This window comes from Heterodontus francisci, chromosome 3, assembly GCF_036365525.1.
Source record: "Heterodontus francisci isolate sHetFra1 chromosome 3, sHetFra1.hap1, whole genome shotgun sequence".
NCBI lineage: Eukaryota > Metazoa > Chordata > Chondrichthyes > Heterodontiformes > Heterodontidae > Heterodontus > Heterodontus francisci.
In genome coordinates this window covers 88391712-88401348 of record NC_090373.1, presented here as the reverse complement: position 1 = coordinate 88401348, position 9637 = coordinate 88391712, and the positions used below count along the sequence as shown (strand labels likewise).

At 47.2% G+C, this 9637-nt stretch overlaps 1 non-coding gene across 1 annotated transcript; it reads left to right on the top strand.

Moving 5' to 3' along the window:
* The first annotated feature begins 9272 nt into the window (after positions 1-9272).
* trnal-cag (transfer RNA leucine (anticodon CAG)) lies at positions 9273-9355 on the top strand. The gene has a single exon. It is a non-coding gene; the product is annotated as a tRNA-Leu (tRNA).
* The last annotated feature ends 282 nt before the right edge of the window (positions 9356-9637 follow it).

Sequence of the window (9637 nt, the reverse complement as noted above, 5' to 3'; positions counted from 1 at the left end):
GGTTGCTAAGAGACACCGTCAACACCACATCCGGGAAAGTGGCCCGAGCCGATCTCGCGAGAGCTCCTGAACGCGGGCTGTCTCCCTGGGATCAGCTCGGGCTGTCTCTCAGTTTGGGCTGGCTTCCTGGGATCAGCTCTGGCTGTCTCCCTGGAATCAGTTCGGGCTGTCTCCCTGGGATCAGCTCGGGCTGTCTCTCAGTTTGGGCTGGCTTCCTGGGATCAGCTCGGGCTGGCTTCCTGGGATCAGCTCGGGCTGTCTTCCCGGGATCAGCTGCAGCTGGCTTCCTGGGATCAGCTCTGGCTGTCTCCCTGGAATCAGCTCGGGCTGTGTCCCTGGAATCAGTTCGGGCTGTCTCCCTGGGATCAGCTCGGGCTGGCTTCCTGGGATCAGCTCCGGCTGTCTTCCCGGGATCAGCTGCAGCTGGCTTCCTGGGATCAGCTCGGGCTGTCTCCCCGGGATCAGCTCGGGCTGTCTACCTGGGATCAGCTCGGGCTGTCTCCCTGGGATCAGCTCGGGCTGTCTCTCAGTTTGGGCTGTCTTCCTGGGATCAGCTCGGGCTGTCTCTCAGTTTGGGCTGTCTTCCTGGGATCAGCTCGGGCTGTCTCCCTGGGATCAGCTCGGGCTGTCTCTCAGTTTGGGCTGTCTTCCTGGGATCAGCTCGGGCTGTCTCCCTGGGATCAGTTCGGCTGTCTCTCAGTTTGGGCTGGCTTCCTGGGATCAGCTCGGGCTGTCTCCCTGGGATCAGCTCGGGCTGTCTTCCCGGGATCAGCTGCAGCTGGCTTCCTGGGATCAGCTCGGGCTGTCTCCCCGGGATCAGCTGCAGCTGGCTTCCTGGGATCAGCTCTGGCTGTCTCCCTGGAATCAGCTCGGGCTGTGTCCCTGGAATCAGTTCGGGCTGTCTCCCTGGGATCAGCTCGGGCTGGCTTCCTGGAATCAGCTCGGGCTGTCTACCTGGGATCAGTTTGGGCTGTCTCCCTGGGATCAGCTCGGGCTGGCTTCCTGGGATCAGCTCGGGCTGTCTCCCTGGGATCAGCTCGGGCTGTCTCCCTGGGATCAGCTCGGGCTGTCTCCCTGAGATCAGTTCGGCTGTCTCTCAGTTTGGGCTGGCTTCCTGGGATCAGTTCGGGCTGTCTCCCTGGGATCAGTTCGGGCTGTCTCCCTGGGATCTGTTCGGGCTGTCTCCCTGGGATCAGTTCCGGCTGTCTCCCTACAATCAGCTGCGGTTGGCTTCCTGGGATCAGCTCGGGCTGTCTCCCTGAGATCAGTTTGGGCTGTCTCCCTGAGATCAGTTTGGGCTGTCTCCCTGAGATCAGTTTGGGCTGTCTCCCTGGGATCAGTTCGGGCTATCTCCCTGGGATCAGCTCGGGCTGTCTCCCTGAGATCAGTTTGGGCTGTCTCCCTGAGATCAGTTCAGGCTGGCTGCCTGGGATCAGTTTGGGCTGTCTCCCTGGGATCTGGTGTCAATTGATCAGCTTGGGCTGGCTCCCAGGGATCTGCTGACATTCAGCCCATGGTGTCCCCAGCCCTGCTATCTCATCTCTATTTACATTCCGGTTGATTTAGTATTTTGCTGCCACATTCTCATTCGTTTAGCTTCTCTTTTTCTGCGCCTTAAGGAACCTACTCCCTCATATCAATCAATCAGGGACAAAAAGTGTGCGAGGAAAGGTCGCAAAGAACTGAAACGTTAACTCTGTTTTCCTCTCCACAGATGTTGCCCGACCTGCTGAGTATTTCCTACATTTTCCATTTCACATTTTCAGCATTGGCAGTATTTTGCTTTTGGACAAAAGGTGTCTTTCTGTGTTGCAGTTATGGGCAGAAGAAATTACATTTCAGAACATTTGGCTGTTTTCAAAAGGCTTCAAAATCATAACTCTTTAAAAAGAATCAGATTTCCAAGCAACAAAAATTGTTAATTCACACAGGGATTTAAACTTATGTTTACCTAATAAAATTCTTTGTCTCTAATTTTTAAAAAGTTTATGTTTTTCTATTGCTGGAGATTCTAGCCCTATCAAACAGCATTTCTCTAAGCATTGTCTTAAATACCTCCTCAAAATGGAGTCAATAGTCAATATGAATGATGGAAGGGCAGGAGGGAAGATACAGGGAGAGTAGGAGACATAATGGGGAGACAGGATAGGGATAGGGGAGGAACAGGAGGAGTATGGGGAGAGGGTAAATAAATACACAATTCATACATAATTCAGAGGACTGCGGATTAGCTGGGTATAAAGGTATATGGACAGCAGAAAGGAATAATGTAGACTGTCCCCTTAATCACAGATATTTACAAAATCTACTTCTTTGACCAAGCTTTTGCTTACCTGTCTTAATATATCATGTGGGTCAGTGCCTTGGATGCCTTACAATGTTAAAGGTGTTAAAGATTTTGTTGTGTAGTTCAACCCTGCTGTTATGGACAGTTGAGAAGTAGTGTGGGTGACTTCCACTTTTCACTTCTCAACTGACCGCAGATAGTTTTTTTAAAAATAGTGTTTTAGTCCCTGAGTGTTTTAAAAGGCAAATAAATAGACAGACAACAGGTTTTCTTGTGGATTAAAAAAGATAAATATGTATTTTTACACAATAACTGAAAAATATTTGTAACTTCACCCACTCGGGCATTCACACATACACACACAAGAAAAGACAGCGAGCAGAGTGTAGCATGCAATTAGAGACCAATTTAATACTTGCCATACAGGGGGTGCAATGGAGATTCTCCAGACTGATTCCTGGGATGGCCAGATTGTCCTATAAGGAGAGATTGAGGAGACTGGGCCTGTATTCTCTAGCATTTAGAAAAATCAGAGGTGATCTCATTGAAGAATAACATTTTTTTACAGAGCTCAACTGGGTAGATCCAGGAAGGATGTTTCCCCTGACTGGTGAGTCTAGAACCAGGGGGCACAGTCTCAGAATAAGAGGGCCATTTGGGGTTGAGATGAGGAGGAATTTCTTCACTCAGAGGGCAGTGAATCTTTGGGATTCTCTACCCCAGAGGGCTGTGGAGGCTCAGTCATTGAGTATATTCAAGACAGAGATCAATAGATTTTTAGATATTAAAGATATCAAGCGATATGGGGATAGTGCAGAAAATGGCATTGAGGTAGAAGATCAGCCATGATCCAGTTGAATGGCAGAGCAGGCTTGAGGGGCTGGATGGCCTACTCCTGCTCCTATTTCCTATGTTCCTAATTGTTATAAAAAAGTGTTTTTAAAAACCTTTAGAAGCTTGCCGGAATGAAATATTTCAGTGGTACAGACCTGAATGTTTGTTGTCTTGAAAAGGATGAAGTGTCATAGGCTCCTTGTGGTTAAGCCTCAGTCCAATGTGGGAAATCCTAGTTCCCTTTCGCTGATAGGGAGTTCCAAGGTCACCTTGCAATTTCACTGCTGCAGTAGTTGAACGATGTTTTCAGCAAGGCTGCTGCTTAGCTGGAACTGTCTCACAGCTGTTCTGGCTGGAAAAGACCTTCTCTGGCTGTTCTGCCTGTGTTCTCCCTCTCCCAAGAGATACTTTTTAAAGTATCTTGTCAGGTTGGGGTGTCGGTCAAGTGACTAAGGGCTCTCTCTCCTGGGGTGATTCATACAATGTTCCAGGGTACGGGAATCATTGTTAGATGATGGCATCTGAATGGGGTCCATTCTGCTAAAGTGGTTCTATTTCACACCTATTATCTTAGTCTTGGCTGCGGAGTCAGTCTGTCAGTGAAAGTCTTTGTTAGCTCCATTCCTGCAGATAGGAATTGTTAGCATGGAATGGGCTGTATTTCTATTTCAATGTGTTTTCCCAAAGCTAATTCAGATGTGCTTAATGGGTTTCGTTTTCAACAGAGAAAAATGTTTATCGATAGTACAGGAGGGCTCATTTGACCTCTGCTCCATTTTGTCTGTGGCACAAATATGTCCCGTTTTCTGTAGTTCAGTTCAACAGTTGACTTTTATTTCATAATTCCTCCAGTTCATTTCAATATTTCATCACTGTTCCCTCTGTGAGCATAACACAGCCTTCCTCCACGGACATGCACTCTAGCACTCCTCAGCAACAATCTCTGTGTCCAAAAGGAGAAAATCTTTAGCTCAATAGTTCCCAGCCTCCCACTGGTGCCAATCTTGGGGGCTGTGGGAGGGAATGTTTATCACATCCTAACAGATCAGCTCCCCACTGACAAGAATTTCTGTGATTGAGGGAAGGTAAAGGGCAGAGCAGTGGCAAATAGAACTTAATCCTGAGAAGTGTGAGGTGATGCATTTTGGGAGGACTAACAAGGCAAGGGAATGGGTGATTGGACCCTAGGAAGTACAGAGGGTCAGAGGGACCTTGGTGTGCTTGTCCATAGATCACTGAAGGCAGCAGCATATAAGATGGTTAGGAAGGCAAATGGGATACTTGCCTTTATTAGCTGAGGCATAAAATGTAAGAGCAGGGAGGTTACAATGGAGCTGTAGAAAACACTAGTTAGGCCACAGCTGGAGTACTGTGTACAGTTCTGGTCGCCACACTATAGGAAGGATGTGATTGCACTGGAGAGGGTGCAGAGGAGATTCACCAGGATGTTGCCTGGGCTGGAGCATTTCAGCTCTGAAGAGATACTGGATAGACAAGGGTTGTTTTCCTTCGAGCAGAGAAGGCTGAGAGGAGACCTAATTGAGGTATACAAAATTATGAGGGGCATAGATAGAGTAGATAGGAAGAAACCTTTTCCCTTAACAGAGGTGTTAAAAACAGGGGCAAAGATTTAAGGTAAGGGGCAGGAGACTTAGAGGGGATTTGAGGAAGAGTTTTTTCACCCAGAGGATGGTTGGAATCTGGAACACACTGCCTAAAGGGGTGGTAGAGGCAGGAACCCTCACAACATTTAAGAAGTATTTAGATGAGCACTTGAAATGCCATAGCATACAAGGTTACGGGCCAAGTGCAGGAAAATGGGATTAGAATAGATAGGTGCTTGATAGCTAGCACGGACACGATGGGCCAAAGGGCCTGTTTCTGTGCTGTATAACTCTATGACTTTATAGTTCATACTGATTGAATAGTGGGTTCGGGTGGGGGAAAGGACAGTTCATCACTGCCATGCTCAAGTAAAACTCTGACTGTGCCTCCCTCCTGACATAGCTTCCCTGCCTTTGATCCCATGCTGTGCTCCTCTCCACTCGCAACCTTGGTCCAAGTTATCCTTTCCCACCGAACTGAATGCCATCATTGGTAGTAACTTCCCCCCACCCCATGCAATGCCATAGAAGATCAACTACCGTTATTTTGTAATAAGAAGAACATAAATAGGAGAGGAGTAGGCCACTAGGCCCTTTGAGCCTCCTCTGCCATTCAATAAGAATGCAGCTGATCTTCTACCTCAACTACAGTTTCCCATATTATTCCCATATTCCTTCACATCTAAACATCTATTGAATATACTCAATGACTGAGCATCCACAGCTCTCTGAGGTAGAGAATTCCAAAGACCAAGAACCCTTTCAGTGACGAAATTTCTCCTCATCTCAGTCCTCAATAGCTAACCTCTTATTCTGAAGCTATGACCTCTACTTCTAGACTCCCAAGCCGGAGAAACATTCTCCCAGTATCTACCCTGTCAAGCCCTTTAAGAATTTTATTTTTCAATGAGATAGAATCATAGAAAGTTTACGGCACAGAAAGAGGCCACTTGGCCCATCGTGTCTGTGCTGGCCAAAAAAAGATCTAATCCCATCTTCCAGCACTTGGTCCATCGCCCTGCACATTACAGCATTTGAGGTGCATATCCAGACTCCTTTTGAATGAGTTGAGGGTCTCTGCCTCAACTACCCTTTCAGGCAGTGAGTTCCAGGCCCCTACCACCCTCTGAGTGAAAAACTGTTTCCTCTAATCTCCCCTCTAATCTTTCTATCACTTTAAATCTAGTCATTGACCTCTCTTCTATGGTAAATAGGCCCTTCATCTCCACTCTATCCAGGCCCCTCAAAAGTTTGTACATTTCAATCAGATTTCCCAACCCCAGCCTATCCAATCTTTCCTCATAGCTGCATTTTCCAGTCCCGGCAACATCCTCGTAAATCTCTGCTCTCTCCAGTGCAATTACATCCTTTCTGTAATGAGGTGACCAGAACTGCATACAGTACACAAGTTGTGACCGAACCAATGATTTATACAGTTCCAGCATGACCTCCCTGCTCTTATATTCTATACCTTGGCTAATAAAGGAAAGGATTCCATATGCCTTCTTAACCACCTTATCGACCTGTCCTGCTACCTTCAGGGATCTGTGGATATTGACTCTAAGGACCCTCACTTCCTCTACACCTCTCAGTATTTTCCCATTAATCATGTATTCCTTTGCCTTGTTTGACCTCCCCAAATTAGATCATCTCTCATTCTTCAAAACTCAGGAATATAGGCCTAGACTACTCAATTTCTCCTCATAGGACAATCCCTTCATCCCAGGAATCAGTCTAGTGAACCTTTGTTGCACTGCCTCTAAGGCAAGTATATCCTGCCTTAGGTCAGGAGACCAAAACTGGACACAGTACTGCAGGTGTGGTCTCACCCAATTGGACTTGCAATTGGACTTCTTTACTCTTATACTCCAATCCTATCTTCTTCTTCTTTGGCCTCCTTGTCTCGGGAGACAATGGGTAAGCGCCTGGAGGTGGTCAGTGGTTTGTGGAGCAGCGCCTGGAGTGGCTATAAAGGCCAATACTACAGTGACAGACTCTTCCACAGGTGCTGCAGGTAAAATTGGTTGTCAGGGCTGTTACACAGTTGGCTCTCCCCTTGCACTTCTGTCTTTTTTCCTGCCAACTGCCAAATCTCTTCGACTTGCCACACTTTAGCCCCGCCTTTATGGCTGCCCGCAAGAGCGACGTCTCAATTCATTCCATCTTCGCTGCCTCCGGAGAATCCTTGGCATCAGGTGGCAGGACCGTATCTCCAACACAGAAGTCCTCGAGGCGGCCAACATCCACAGCTTATACACCCTACTGAGTCAGCGGCGCTTGAGATGGCTTGGCCATGTGAGCCGCATGGAAGATGGCAGGATCCCCAAGGACACATTGTACAGCGAGCTCGTCACTAGTATCAGACCCGCCGGCCGTCCATGTCTCCGCTTTAAAGACGTCTGCAAACGTGACATGAAGTCCTGTGACATTGATCACAAGTCGTGGGAGTCAGTTGCCAGCGCTAACTTTCTGCAATTTGTCTACAAGGACACCCAGTCCCTCTGAATGCCAACATTTCCAAATCTCTCATCGTTTGAAAAATATTTTGCTTTTTTATTTTTCCTACCAAATTGGATAAGTTCACCCTGCATTATTCTCCATCCACTCCGTTCTTAGCTCAGCATAGTGGGGAAAGTCTTCACTCGAGTCGTTTTAAACAGACTCCAGAAGTGGCTGAGCATCTCTATCCTGAGGCACAATGCGGCCTTTGAGCAGAGAGATCCACCATTGACATGCTGTTCTCCCTTCGCCAGCTACAGGAGAAATGCCGCGAACAACAGATGCCCCTCTACGCTGCTTTCATAGATCTCACCAAAGCCTTTGACCTCGTCAGCAGACGTGGTCTCTTCAGACTACTAGCAAAGATCGGATGTCCACCAAAGCTACTAAGTATCATCACCTCATTCCATGACAATATGAAAGGTACAATTCAGCATAGCGGCGCCTCATCAGACCCCTTTCCTATCCTGAGTGGCGTGAAACAGGGCTGTGTTCTCACACCTACACTGTTTGGGATCTTCTTCTCACTGCTGCTCTCACATGCATTCAAGTCTTCAGAAGAAGGAATTTTACTCCACACAAGATCAGATGGCAGGTTGTTCAACCTTGCCCGTCTAAGAGCGAAGACCAAAGTACGGAAAGTCCTCATCAGGAACTCCTCTTTGCTGACGATGCTGCATTAACATCCCACACTGAAGAGTGTCTGCAGAGACTCATCAACAGGATTGCGGCTGCCTGCAACTAATTTGGCCTAACCATCAGCCTCAAGAAAACAAACATCATGGGACAGGACATCAGAAATGCTCCATCCATCAATATTGGCAACCACTCTCTGGAAGTGGTTCAAGAGTTCACCTACCTAGGCTGAACTATCACCAGTAACCTGTCTCTCGATGCAGAAATCAACAAGCGCATGGGAAAGGCATCTGCTGCTATGTCCAGACTGGCCAAGAGAGCGTGGGAAAATGGCGCACTGACACGGAACACAAAATTCCGAGTGTTTCAAGCCTGTGTCCTCAATACCTTGCTCTACGGCAGCAAGGCCTAGACAACGTATGTCTCATTCCATCTTCGCTGTCTCCGGAGAATCCTTGGCATCAGGTGGCAGAACCGTATCTCCAACGCAGAAGTCCTCAAGGCAGCCACCATCCCCAGCATATACACCCTACTGAGCCAGCAGCGCTTGAGATGGCTTGGCCATGTGAGCCGCATGGAAGATGGCAGGATATCCAAGGACGCATTGTACAGCGAGCTCGTCACTGATATCAGACCCACCGGCCGTCCATGTCTCCGCTTTAAAGACGTCTGCAAACACGACATGAAGTCCTGTGACATTGACGACAAGTCGTGGGAGTCAGTTGCCAGTGATCGCCAGAGCTGGCGGGCAGCCATAAAGGCGGGGCTAAAGAGTGGCGAGTCCAAGAGACTTAGCAGTTGGCAGGAAAAAAGACAGAAGCATAAGGAGAGAGCCAACTGTGTAACAGCCCCGACAACCAATTTTATCTGCAACGTCCGTGGAAGAGTCTGTCACTCTAGAATTGGCCTTTATAGCCACTCCAGGCGCTACTTCACAAACCACTGACCACCTCTGGGCGCTTACCCATTGTCTCTCAACACAAGAAGGCCAAAGAAAGAAGACTCCGATCTTACTCTAGCTATGTCCTTTAGCAATCTCTCTGTGGCCTCCTCAGAATTTACTTCCCACCTAATTTTGTACAGTCAGCAAACTTGATACATTACATACTTATTGCAAACACTGAACTGAACTATATTTTCTTAAATTTAACGAAGTCAGATTGGGTATTCCTAACTCAGAAAAGTGACACGTCACATCCCTGATGAAAGAGGTGAAAAAAAATCCCAGATCAGTGCTGATCTCATGCAAAAAGTGTGTAACCATTCGGTATGTTTATATAGTCTCATGTGATGAGATTACTTTACAAACAACGCGAAAGTTGCAAATTGAATTATTGCAGCAAAATAATAAAATTATATATATGGGCTTATAGTGTATTCAGAAGACAGATTCAATAAGTACGTTATTGTAAGTCAGGATGGCCGAGCGGTCTAAGGCGCTGCGTTCAGGTCGCAGTCTCCTCTGGAGGCGTGGGTTCGAATCCCACTTCTGACACATTTTGTTTTCAATTAAATGTTTTATTAAATTCAGTTGAACCCAAATTACGGGAACTAAATATGTAACTCCGCACAGCTGAGAAGTTTCTAATCTTCGCTAATTGTTTGCCGTCAAAAACGACGGAACTACGCGGCATCGCACGTTTTTTACTAGTTGTGTGTTTGAAGGCCTGCAAGGAGTGGGATCTTTATTTTAATAATAAGGGAGTTTGTTCATTTCAGTCTCTCTTAAAAGTTAAAAAGTAGACAAGCTGCAAATAAAGCGTTTGCACCAGCCCTC